The sequence below is a fragment of the Paralichthys olivaceus genome, chromosome 10 (assembly GCF_024713975.1).
Source record: "Paralichthys olivaceus isolate ysfri-2021 chromosome 10, ASM2471397v2, whole genome shotgun sequence".
Classification (NCBI taxonomy): Eukaryota; Metazoa; Chordata; class Actinopteri; order Pleuronectiformes; family Paralichthyidae; genus Paralichthys; species Paralichthys olivaceus.
In genome coordinates, this window is record NC_091102.1 from 7,755,758 (window position 1) to 7,770,200 (window position 14,443).

Below are 14,443 nucleotides of genomic sequence, written 5' to 3' on the forward strand. Positions count from 1 at the left end.
GTGGGCTGTGGGGAAGAGTGTTTCCAGCCCGGAGCAATATGCTAAGACCCCTGCACGGAGAGGTCACCCACAGTCATCTCGACAGACACCCCTCCCCCAGCAGCTCAGCAGCCCCTTTGTGAAACACTGGATTCAGGTGCTTATCACCAGTGTCCAGGTGTCAGTCAGCAACATTATATTAGACTGCAGCGCTTTGTAGTGGGACAGCGAAAAAGGAATTTCACAGTCAGAGAGAGAGAGGGGTGCATCACCAGGTGTGAGAAAGTTAGTGCATGTATGCTGTGAATGAAGTGTGTACTGTGTTTAGTTTACGTGAATAAAAATGCATCCTGTACAGCTGCAAAGTCAGCAGTAGCTAGCCCCTTGCTAGACGCTTTACTCAGTGTTATTTTGCAATGTCTCGATGTGTGTTCACAGTGACACTATGTCAGAGTGCTTTGGTTAAAGATTTGAGTGTAAAGTAATGGACTGTTCTCAAAAGGAATAGTCACTATCTGATCTACGCAAGTGAAGGAGATCCAGGGACGTTTTCTGTCTCATGACGCACAAGAAAGTCATATTCATTTTGCAGTCACGTAGCCGTGGTCAAATTGTCATCCACACGTCTCACCCAACCAAAAATATGTTCCCTCAGTTTTCTGTAGACACAAAGCTGAGCCCTCCCCTCTATGAGAATAATGGCAATTCTGTGATGCCATGAAAAAGGTGGGTGAGGCTAAAATCCCTTCTGCTGTTTTCTGAGCACACGTACTGTCAGCTCTTTTAAAACCAAAACACTGCCACCAGCAGAACCCTCATCATCGCTACCTGTGTAATCATCACTGGGACTCATAACTGTGATGAGATGAATCAGAGAGCAGTCACAGCTTTCATCCACAGCTAAAACCACAGCTGAACATCTGGCCATCTCTCCAATCCAACCCACTTTGTTGTTCCTCTCAACTAATTGCGGCCATTAGAAACTTGCAAGAGCGTGACGGTTTCCATGGCGATATGCTGATGTGCTCGGGCGTTTCGAGGCTTCAGTGTCCCGGCCATTTCATGCCATCTGTTTCTCTTGATCGCAGCATCCAGACTGATTTAGGAACTATGTGAGTCAACACATCACAATGAAGCCCTGCTGATTTGATGGGCTCATTCACAACAACAAAATGCTGCTGGAGGTGTTTGACGAGGGTTTGACAGATTGAAGGATGAGACATGGGAACATTTTATTAGGTGTATTCTCTGTCCTGACACACCTTGAGTGATAAGCAAACACAATGATGCAGTGAAACGACAGCATGGGCAGCTTTGCCGTAAGCAGACAATCAAGAGAGACAATTAAATCTGGTGGAAATGGACCATTTGATGGCCCTGGATGTTTGATGTGCACACATGGGAAAAAGAGGCCAAATCATCTGGTGTTAATGGCTTTGAATGGGCTGGAAATACGATTGCCACACTCCATTGTATTTTATGACATTGTTCAAGTGTTATGTTTTCATGGGACTTAACTAACAAGATCAGCATGATGAATGGAATACTCACTGTGCATAATCAACTCAATATGCATGGTTATGGTTAACAGGGATATAAATCATTTACAAACAGGTACAGCAAGAGGGGCTGAAGAAATGAATACAGAGGACAGACTTACAATCAACTACAGAACATCTCAGAGTCCATCAGCTACGGTCTGATGACAAATTAACCTCTGGGGGCAACGGCCGATATTTTGGGGCTTTCAGCGAAGACAGCAGATATCTGGGCCAAGAGTCCATCTTCCATTTGTCATAAATTGTTTACAGTCCGACAATTCTACACAAGTCCAGCGTTTCTCCATACACTCCACTACATATGTGACACTGGCTATTCTATTTTTATAAATCCTTAATATTGGCATCATATTAAAATATCATCTATATATATCAGGTTAAGGAAAAAGTTATAAGACAACAAAAACCTTTCTTTTTGCATACCATCCTTTTTAGCAGGGCTGTTTCCTGGGAATCAAAGTCACAGCCAGGAGAGCCCACAGGATTCTCCAGACCTCACAAAGTCATTCAACAAGCAAAAAATATTGAAAGTAAATACTTACAGATTGCAGTCCAAAAAAAGAATGAATGAATTACTATAGACAAGTGTATAGACCTAAAAATACACGCTCACTAACGACCATTTCATCTGCCTGTGCTGATTTCACATTTTAGTCCACAGTTCTCCTTTCATACCTCGTCTTCAGAGTAGAACCAGACTACACTAGATAAATGCACCACAGCTGATAATAGATAAAAATATTGAAGACAAATCTGAAATGTCAGAATAGGACACATCCCTGTGATATGGCCCCTGCCACTTATTAAATATGCAGGAACAGACAAAGGGAAAATAATAAATTAGTCTAAAGGTGAGTTAGGTGTAGTGGCTGTCTGCTCTGTCTTCCCTGCTTTTCACTTGGTTCCTACATTTGTTCCACCTAAATATTACATGTGCATTAGGAAGTACAGTGAATGATGGGTTTGTTATGGTAGCAGCTACACTTGCTCTTTTCCAGGTTTCTTCCAGTGCTCAACAAATATTGAATGAACTCAATGACCCCAGAGGAAAGTTGTTCAGGATTTTTATTAGACTGTTGACACCTCCACATGACCTCTGCATGTAATGTAACAGAGACCCCCAGGGACTCTACAATAAACACCATTATCTCACTTTAAGACCATTTTCTCCAGATCTCTTTTGTTCCTCTCCTCAATTAATGCCCACAGAAAAGCCGACAGGCCCTGTGAGCCAACCTGCTGCAGACAGCAGTCAGCCACCTGAAATGATTCAACCAGTCAGGATGCATCTGCTGCATGCAACCTTTTGTGACGCACTTCTGAGCTCATAGATGACAAAAAATGCCTTTCACAAATCAGACAAGTTCACAACAACAGGAACATTTCCACAACCTCCAGGTGAGCGCTGGTGCCTGAGTGGAGCATGCATGAGGCAGGACATGATGTATAAACTCCAGTGTTTTTGTTTACAGCACAAAACCTCATCTACAGCGTCCACATTAAATCAATCTGAAAAATAGAAACCTTGTCTTGGCCTTTAGTCAATCCTGAATTTCCAAGAAACACCAGCCAGAAAAATGAAGTTAGCAAAAATTCCCCCAACATAAACAACCATCACATGTCCCTGTTGTCATGGTGACAATAATGATCACATGATAAACATTGTAGAATGGTCACACACACAACATGTTCATTTATTTTGGGGCACTTGGCTAATTAACTACTGATTAATTAAGAGATTCCCACATTCCTCTAATATTCAGTTGTGTCTGTGTGGACAGAGGTCCTGATAGAGGACCTGAAGATGTGGAAGCACTTTCATTAACATTTTCAAGTGTCATTGATTTTCTGTGTGGATCCAGACCTTTCCAGAAAGATTTCAGTACAGCAGTTAGAAGGAAACATCACTGAATGTAAATTCTGATATTTTCAAGTGTATTTTTATTACAGTGGATCCACACGGTTCAGACCCTGCCAGTAGCTGTCACTTGCAGTTACATTAATTTGTGCTGTTGTTTTAAACAGCAGAGCTGGATCCCATGAGGTTTCCCAGAGATTTCTTCACACTGTACCTGTCATTTCCTGAGAGATGGCAGCTCCTGCAGCCCCTGCACGCGGCGACGGCAGACACCATCAGCTAACCTTTTGTCACTTTTAGTTCTCTCTCTCTCTCTCGTTCGTCCGTTTTGTCTCCTGGGCATCAGACATACTTTCCTCTCTTTATTTTCTCCTCAGTTTCTCCTGCAAAGGCTTCACACTTCACACAGCAATTAGTCTTCTTTCTACATGTCTGACAGCGCCAGGCCAGAACAGGAGAAGAAGAAACTCCACTGTCATCCCATGACAACCTTTGCTAGAGTGTGTGTTTCTCCTTTAATGTTCTTTTTAACTGCAACTCAGGAAGATGGCTTTGTCCTCCTCTCTTCCTTTGTCCATCTCTCTTATTTTCTGTCTCTGCTTATAACGTGCCTGTTATCAGACTGATGTAAGCTGGCTGTAATAGCTTTAATCATTGCATGTTCTTGATAAGATAAGTCATCTTGAGCTCCTCGAAAACCTTGTCTAAACCTCTCTGAATCTACAATATCGTTTCCAGAGAAACGTTGGAAGAGATGTCATGTGGCTGGGGTGTGAGATTTACTTTAGCGGAAAAAAAAAACAACCACTAACTAAGCTGCCTTGTGTTTGTATTCGAGCACACACTCAGCTTGTTTTCTATTTGTGTATATTCTGGGTACCGTAGCCAGATGCTGTGTCACAGACAAGGATGAGGGTGGTCGTTTTAAAAGCAACACATACTCAGGCAGGCACAGCTCTGTCTGCTCCTCTATTATATCGCTGCACCCGCCTTGTGCTAGTTGGGAACTAGGTTGTTTCCATGGCGACCAAGTATTTGATGGACAGGTCCGTGTACGATGGCTGGTGTGCTGGGAGTGCTTCCACCCATTACTGTCTTCCAAACGGGATGCTAAGGCTTTAGCATCTATATATTAACAAAACTCAGTAAACACATTTACATATTCATGTGTACATTTAGTGCGTGCACTGTGATGGCTCCACTGACAGTTGGCTGTAGAAATTATACAGTTGCATTCACAGCTCACACTCGGGATGTCGTCTCTTCGATACTAAAGCCTCCATGGTTTTTATTTGTGCTAATTGAACAAAGTCAAAGCACCAAGAATACAGACGGAAAAGACTTATTTTGTGTCTTTCTGATGCGTGAAATTCAGATTAATTATAAAATGTTGCTTCATTATCAGGGACAGAAAAACAAACAAAATAAAAAGCATGTAAGGTAGAAAGTCAGAGGATACCATATAAAAAGCAATAAAGCTGGGGAAGATGGATGGGTCAACATGATTCTCATACAGGAGACTGCTGTTTTTTATTTGTGTGAAACCAATATTGTGTAATGATTGTTGATCCATGACCGTTCCATAACCTTAACCTCGTTCTTTTTATTATCGTAACCATGATTATGAAAATCCTGTAATCTGAACTACATGCTCCTATTACCCAAACCATGAGCTTTCCTTAACACCAACAAAGTAACTTGGTGCCAAAACATAACCATATCATGACCATTGCATAAACATAAGTATTTATGATTGTAACCATGGTCACACAGGTCATATCTGAGGGAAAATAAAAAATACATCTCCTTCAGCTCTTCTTATTGGTACAAGTACATTTGCTCCAGTACATTCTAAAGTACAAGTTGTACCAGTATTTATGAACATTTTCAGTTTCACCATGGACAGACTATCATGCAGGAATCAGGCTAAACTTAAAGTTTGAATCAGCAGTTGCAATTTGTTGCAGGTAAATCCATGGGCAGAAATCCAAAAGCAAGCAAAAGGTCAAAAACCAGAAAAAGTCAGCAAAACTTACAGAACACAGGCCGTCTCAGGAACAAACACAGGCCAGGGTCACACACGGGAGGGCGACACGAGGAACAATAGCTGGGAAGCTCAACATGAAGTACAGACACAAAGAGAAGTGATGCGTGAGCAGGTGTTGTATACTGGGTTATGAGCTGCAGGTGAGGTGAGTGCAGTGGCAGGAAACAATAAAAGTGAGAGTTCAGTCTGGGTTGACACAATATGAATCAGCTCATTAAATATGTTCCACTGTTAAAGATACTTCACATCAGTATATGAAAAAGACCCAAATAAAATTAGCTTTAACTTTGACTAACAGCAGTAAAGGTTACTTTCACATACATCAGCATGTATGGGACTTTTTTTTTTGGTATTATGAGTAATTGTTGAAAGTTATAGGTGCCATGTAAGTTTTCTCTGCTGCTCTCTGGCCAGGACAGGGTGGTTGCGATTGGTCGCTTGCAAAAACCTTTGGCTTTGACACAAGGCAATAATGCATCCTCTGTTAAGTACTCGTTGTTCAGGACAGAATAGGCGCTGAATAGAAATAGAGGCAGAGTTCCACTGCTGCAGACAGCTGGCAAAGGAATGAAGTTTGATGCTGAACTCACAATGAAGCCAGCTGCAATGCTAGACTGGTAGATAAACTGACATTAACCATGTATCAATAGAAAACAATTTACATAGAGCACCTTTAAAGTAATTCTTTTAATGATACTACTCACAATTAATCTGCTTTTACTTGTGTGGAATTTCAATGCAGTACGTTTATCTGAAATATTGTTGTATTGCTTCTTTTACTCAAGTGAATCATCTTGATACTTGAAACAAACCGTTGTCTGCTGCCACATAATGTGAAGAGATGATTGTTTGCAGCAAAGTTTTAAAAAAGGCTTTAAACTTTCAATCATCTTACTGATCCACACCAAGAAACACGAGTATTTCAAAAACTTCCCTCAGAAGATGCTCTGAGCAATTTCCTATTCCACTACTTCCAAACTAGATTATCTAAACTTTGTTTCAGCCTGAAAAGAAATGAGAAATAACTGCTGGTCTTTCTCCTCCTCAATCCCTTTATCATCACTCTGTTCCAGCTGCTCCAGCAAAAGGGGTGTATCACAGTGTTTGGCAGTGATAGTCAACAAAACCCTCTTTAAAGGATTACTGTGATTTTTCAGTTCTTTACCCTGTATCTTATCTCACTAGCTGCGCACTGCGTGCTTTTGCTATTGAAATATTTTACACAGGTTAAGAAATAGCTAATAAAAATCCACTTTTTCAAAACTACAAAAACAATATTGTCAAATGAGCCAGAACCAACTGTAATATTCGAGCACCACAACTAATGTATGTTTGACCGTGACCTGTTGGTTTCTCAGCACATATGCCTTGGTTTGATATTCTCAACATGAGCAGGACCCCCGTACCCACACTCAAGAGAAGAACTTGTTTTTATGCATCATGATCATACCAACTCCTACACTACATCCTTGTTAAATTTAAATTAAACACTACAGATGCAATGTATGTCAAATCTTCAGCACATATTTCTCTCTCCTGAGGTCTGGGTGTGTTTCAAGGTAAAATATTTTTCTCCATAATTCACACCTTCTCACCGGCTTACGGTTTTATCACGATGAAGGTGGCCCACGCAGAATAAGGTGCACGTGTGCTAATCCTCAAATCTGTCTAATCTATCGAGAAGTTCCAGGCAATGGGGATTTCCCTGGCAAAACAAATATGGTGAAATCTTATTAAGATGAAGTGGAGGACTAAATGAAATTGCCTTGGTCTCCTGCATAATTTCAAAGTCTGAATTCATCTTGTTATGCTGAAGTATGAGGACCACAACATGTAAAGCAGCAGACATGTGCGGTGTTATTAGCAGTCAGTATTGTTAGAAATACACAATTCATTCCCAGTAATTATTTTGCATTGAGACGGCGTATAATCCATGTGCAAATAACACCGAAAGGCTCTCATACCAGCATCAGTAAACATGGTATGTGTCACCACATTCACCACCAAAGCCATTCCTGTTTTTTTATGAATTTGTGGTTTTGAAAAGCAGTCTGTTTCATTTGAAGCTTTGAACGCTTGTTTTCTTTCCCCTCAACACTGGCCAGACTCCTCCGGATATAATGAGGGAACACAGAAGCCAAACTAGAGGTTTGAAATGGTAATTAGTAAGACTCCCTGCAACAGAAAGACTGATTTAAAAGAGCAGAAATTAGAGATTTGAAAGACAGCACGAGGACATATTTAGATGGCAGTCATATATTTAGCTGTGGTGCCCAGTAGAAGAAATGGAGTGAATTCAGATTCTAGCTCAATATCTATAACATATATTTATAGCAGAGGCCAGGATGCAGTTTAAATATGATCGTAGGATTTCGCAACTGAATAGTATATTTTCTTTAGTTCACATTGTTCCAACCATATAGAACAAGAGTTGTTTATGTTGTCCTTATAAGTCAATAAATGAAATGTAACATTTGAGATTGATAGGCCATGTGTTTAGTTTAGCATGTTAGCATAATTATAATTGGTTATCAAAACATTTTTTGCCAAAGGACTGCAATTTTAAACTAGCTAACACTGGCACAATTACAGACATTTTGATTAATGTGTAATGTTCTTTTAAAATAAAAAAACTGCTGAAATTGATGCATTTTTTTTTTTTTTTTGTTAATTTCCACTTGACAGTTGAAGTTGATGGAAATAGTTTGGTATGTTAGGTTGTTGATTTTGTTAATTAGCACTGAATAGGTAATGTTGATGAATATGTTTAGTTTATAGCAGATATTTATTATACTCTTCATGATGTTACTGCTGAGAGAAAGTTAAGTTATCACCGATGCAATTTTTATGCGAAACCATCTGGTAGATGTTGGGACAATTTACAGGACAGCTGAAAACCAACAGGCGATGCTACATATAATGTCAGGGGATCAGCATCCATTCTGTAGCAACCTCGCTTTCTTGTCTCCTCAATAGTTATTGAGATGGATGAAAGTAGCTAAAGTTAGAAAATATGTCACTTTGAAAAGGCAGCGGGTGCTAATGTGTGGCTCAAGGTTTCAATTTGGCCGAGACATAAAAAAGATCCCATTATATCTTTCCAGTTTTCTCATGATAACACACATAGAGTCAAAGAAAAACTGGGAGGCAAAATCTATTCATAAAATGTGGAACTGAACAAATCTTCTAACTTGAATGTTTAGCCGCTGACATTTTCTTTTCATCTCAAATCAAATCATATAAAACAGGCTTAACAATGAATTTCAGCAGCTGAGTGGATTCAGCTGAGAACACGGTGAGTCCCCCCCCACAGCTACACAGAACAATGCCCAAGACGAATGAAGAAGTGTAGTATAACAGAAGTGCACAGAGAGAGAGGTCTGACAATGACAAACCAGAACTGGAAGAGGTTGAGTTGAAGCAGTTCAAGACAAATCAAACTAGAGGGGTTAAAATAATTTGTCTATTGTGATTTTTTACCAACGTGAGAACTCAATGTGTCTTAGTGTTGTAAAAGTCGACTTGATAAGGATAAGTTGCAGGAACTCAACATAACGTGCCAAAGAAAGTGAAATGGTTTAATTTAAAAATGAGTTGCACCTACACTCTGCAGCAGGCTGTGGGTCTGTCAAGGTAAAAAACATAAGCTGAGGGATGGTCTCACAAGGGACTGTATGATTTTAGGGGAACATCTGGCAGGCCATCAACATTATCCTTGCTACACTATCAATTCTCCCCAGCATTTCATCCCGGAGGCGGCCATTAGGAGCCTGGAATGAGAAGGGCTTTTCTGTGCATTCGTCCAAGTGTGATGACTGGTTGGGGTGGGGGGGCGCACACGGGTCATCACAGATCCATTCAAGGCTTTCATTTGGAGCGGTATCGTGGCATGATGCCCCTGAGAGGTCACCATCTTGTGAGATAACATTTTCACAACCATCTCATGCTTGGCTGGAGTGAGTTGGATGAAAGAAGGCTGCGGCAGAGCCAGGGGTTGGTCGGGGGAATCAGCAGGGGAAAAGGACAAGTGCAATGACAGACAGAGACACTGTTATTTTTTAAATCAGCTGCTGTGCCACTTTCTCTGGAGGTTGTTGCTTCACATTTCTCATTTCTTGAGCGATTACTCAGGAGATGCACAAGTTTGGTTAAGATTAAGTGTAATTATATATTCACTTCTTATTTTCAGCCCTTGAATTAAGAGATCCATCGTGACAAACAAAGATCTACAGATTACGAAATGAAACAAAAACACTGTTGTGCCTTCACTCACATGTCCATGCTGCTGCTGATAATGATTGTATGTTGTTTCTCAGAACACAGATAAATTCTCTACATACAACCGACTCGGCACCAAACAGGAAACAGCCTTGATGAGCAGTGATGATGAACGTATTTGGGTATCAGCGTAAGACCCAGAATTTGGATGGTTGAGACCAAACTACAGCTAAAAGTAGAGGGAATGTTGGTCTTGTTAGTGTTTCTTTGAACATGCAGAGATTGAAAAGAGTCTGAAACTGAGACTCACCCTTGACCATTCAGACCTTCAAAATACATAGCAACTGAAACTGCTCCTGTGCTATTAGATAAAACAAGTTACCATCACCCTGAAAATCCAGGGTTAAACCTAAAGTTACCTAGCTGACCACAAATCCTGCTTCAAAGGCCTCAACTTCTACATGAGGGTTCCTACAAGAACCAGAAGGTATGATCATATTTCTTCTTCTTTGGCTTCCCTGCATTGTGGATACCCATGCACATCAGGATTTAGTTCCTTGCTCCACTCTACATTGGTTCTTCTCTCTCCCTTATCTCTCCTCTGTTCAGGCAAGAGACAGCTGAACTGTGAATTTGCTCTCAGGGGTCCTATAACTCTGGAGAACTATCTGAGACTTTGACAGGGATATTTTGACATGAACAGCCCAGTTTATACGAACATGGGTAATATAACACCTGTTAGGTCATTACAAATTCATGCTTTGCAGCTGAACACTGTTCAAAGCCCCTAAACTTAAATTCTAGTGGAGATTCCCTTTTTCCCCATGGAGAGTCAGAACCAAAGACAGTATATAAAGATGGACAATTCCTTTGGTATCCCTCCCACTATACAAGTAATATACCTCTAATACGAATGCTGCCATCTTGCGCCAAAGATGTAATTTGGAGACAGAGTCTGTGCTGAAGCATGGGTTTATCGAGCTGCAGTTTTGAGGACCAATCACGAGTCTCAGCTGTTAATTATGATGTGTCACCCTGTTTTTATAGTATCAAATAAGTACTTGAACATACATCTCTGTAGTAGAAACTTGGTACAATGACAGAAACTATCTTTGAGAAAAATGTATTTAAAGTTTACTTTTTAGTTTAGCCTCTGTCCCACTCACTAACATAGAGGAGGCAGGGTTTATGACCTATACTGTAGCCAGCCACCAGGTGGCCATCAAGACACTTTGGCTTCCTTTTTGGGGAGCTGTCATGGAACTCTCTAATACTTTATAAAGTGTGGGATAAAGTAATTTTAAAAACCTCAAAACTTTTAAGAAGTAAAAAAAACTATAATATAATCTATTCATCAATTTAGACGGCAGAGAAAGACATTGGGGTTCAAACAGGCAGGAGACTGGTGTTGCTCTACTCTCCATGTATCACACTCAACAGATGTAGATGTGCTGTCATTTTAAAGTTAACACAATGAGAAGACAGACTTGAAGTGCACTCAAGTAACTTTGTGAAAGTACCCTTTAAAAAGATTGACTTTAAGTGACGGTTACATTAGAGTAAAAAGGAAAACTGTGTAGAATCATCTGTGTCCAACCCAGAGCAAAGGCAACTCATGCTGCATTCAGAGATGCACTGAACTCTGGAGATCCTCCGCAGTTTCTCCAGAGATGCATAATGTGAGAAAGCAAATGTCAGAGTGAGAGCCTCCGGAGGTTCTGAAGACTTTCTCTGGACTTCTGACAACTTCAGCTGTTTAGAGAGATCCTGGATTTTGGACTTATGGGGCAAACGACATATGATGAAGGAACAACACAATAAAAGCAAATATTCAATGCCATGGTTGCGTAACATAAATGAAACCGCCTGAGTCAAGTCAGGTGGATTTTATTCAGCAATGGTGGTCCCACGCTGCTTCACAACACGTCATGAAACTATTTGTCATTATTGTCACTGCGAGCTGAAGTTACAGTTAATTTGCAAAACAGCGATTTTGAATGCTTTTACACGCTTTGTCTCATGGTTTGCCTTTGCTACGTGTTCCCAAGGGTTTCAATGAAACACTGGAGACCTGGATATTCAGCTGCAGTTTGTATTTGTGTACTTTAACCTTGATTAAAACAGTAGAATTCTTAAGGGGTTCAGAGAGCGAAGCTTCTGAGAGGAGCTCAGTCACATGAAAAAGCAGCTGGATGAAATGAACATTCCCTGAAGGCCTCACTGCTGCTTCTGATACTCCTACAGACACGCCACAGGGAGAAGGCTGAATAAGCATTATACTAAGGTTGGTGAAAAACACGACCTTAAAGTCCAGCTCATCCGCAGCAGTGACCCCACCCAACCACAAGTCAGTGCACTATAGTTCAGCTATAAAATGTTTCCTTCTGGTCAGTCTCCCTCCCCCTCCCCCTATGTGTTTTTTTACTCTCTTCTTTTACGTGTGCATGTACGTACTTTCTTACAGTCAATTTGCAAGATAAACCACATTTCCCACATGTCTCTGCAATATCATATTGTGAATCTGAAAGTTCAAGAATGTTTTTCACATCAAAAGACTGTTCAGAGAGAGGACCTGCAGATCTGCAGAAAGTTTGCACAGCTCATCTAAAACTGGTCTGTGCATGCATGTGTGTGTCTGTGTGTGTATGCATGCTTTTGTGTGTGGAAATATTATGCAGCATCTTAAGTCTCAGAAGAGAAATTGTACATTTTAATGTTTTTAACAACATATTCTTTTGCTAGAATAAAAATGTTATGTTATGTTATGTTATAAGTGAACACTGATTTGTTAACATTATTTTTAATTTTACTTCATTTCCATCATTTGGTGGCGATCATTTAAAAGATACCGGTTCAACCAAAACTTTCTTTGGCATTTAGCAGCAGTGGCTAACTGTAGCTGTTAGTTTTTAAGATCTGTATCATGCACATTATGTTTCCATACGTTGGCTTATAGGGAGGCATTCTGCCAACCCAAACATTTCTCTCCTCTTTGTTATTTCCTGTTTGAATTATCTGCAAACACACTTCCTGTGTGACTTCCTTGCTGACTAGAGAACCAGTGACAAAGGAAACAGATCTCCCCTGACTTCAAACCCAAGAGGTGTGTGGGTTGGTGGTGGCTGAGTCGTGATGCACAGCTGGGTAAAACATCCCAGTGCCAGAGGTCGACAGACAAACATCTGAATGTGTGGTGGAGTGAAGGGTGAGGGGGGTGCACGTGGGAGGAGAAACTGAGGAGATAATGGGGTGAGAAATTTAAAGAGGATGTGAGTGTGAAGCGGAGGAGGGTTGTGCTACCGGCAAGAGACATTCAGATCACGATTCTATACTGCTGAAATTATAATTCAAATAAGTGGTGAATATTCGTTCCCTCCATTTTCTTTGTTCTGTATCAAGTTAAATATAATTGCAGTTTTGAAACAAGTCATTTGAAGACATTATTTTGGACACTTTTCAACAGTTTTAGTCTGTCAATGCATCACAGACAGTGTATGTTGACTTTTCATCTGGAGCCTCCATTAAGCTGAGATTTTTGTGTTTTTGAGCAAAAAATGTAGTTCCAAGTGTACTTTACATTTCAAACACAAAACTGATGCCATTCCCATCTGCCTCACATGTAGCTCATGTTTATTTTGCAAGTGTTAGCAGGCTAATAACTTTAAGATATCTGTGACAATTCTTTATTAAAATGTCTAAAAACAAGTAGACATATGGAAGACCTTTGTTTTGTTGAATCTGTTGTTTACTTAGATTTTGCAAAATGATTCCAAAATGATTCCATGTTAAAACTTAGCTTTACCTGTGGATTTTGCCCAACAATGGAGGTTGAGACGATTCCCATGATGTCACGCTGCTTCGCAAAATCATTAAACTAACATAGCTGGATACTTCTACTTTGTGTCATTTATAAACAAAGAAAAATATGACATGATAGCATAAATATCCATAGCAGGTCTTTGTAATAAATATTCAGTGTCTGCCTATCAGATCATTTTTAACGGATGAGAAATCAACACTAACGAGAACTGAAAGCAGCAGAAAGAGCTCATACTAAAAGTGTGGAGTAAAAGTGGCACAGCATGTGTGGAGTCAGAGGCAGTGACAGTGAATGATAGATGTGGCGAGACAGATATGACAGATGGAGAGTGGAGAAAAACGAGAATGTTTGTCCAACTGCAATGAAGGGATGATAAATGACTTCCATTTACAGTGGGAGCAGAACTTCCTTTTTGCCGACTTCACTGTGGGTGTGCACCTCTGAGGCCGTCTCCTGTGTCGTCCTGTGATCTCTGTCCACCTCTCTATTAATCCGGCTTTTATTCTCTCTTTGAAAGATACTGATTCTCTGTGTGTGTGTGTGCAACCCAGTAAAGTACAAATATTTCATACTTTATTATACGCTTTTTTCTGAGCAGACCATATACCCTCCAGCCATTGTTTTTTAATAATTTCAGAATTTGATTTATTCATTTTGTAGTAACGTTTGTGTGTGTGATGCAATTGTGAGCAAAGACTGGTTTAAATAGATAAAAGAGATGGTTGACTTAAAGGAACATATTTAAGGGGATAGTTCAATCCTTTTGGGAAATACTTGCTCAGAGTTTTTGGACTCCAGAAAGTATACAAGGGTGGCCGAGATGTCGCACACAAGCAAGTTAATGGAAAAGACAAATGCAAAAGCCACAAAACAACTGCAAAAATGACAACATAAGCAACAACTACAAAATCCACACAACGGATATTAGCTCGCTAATTAAAATGGCAACAATTGCTAAACAT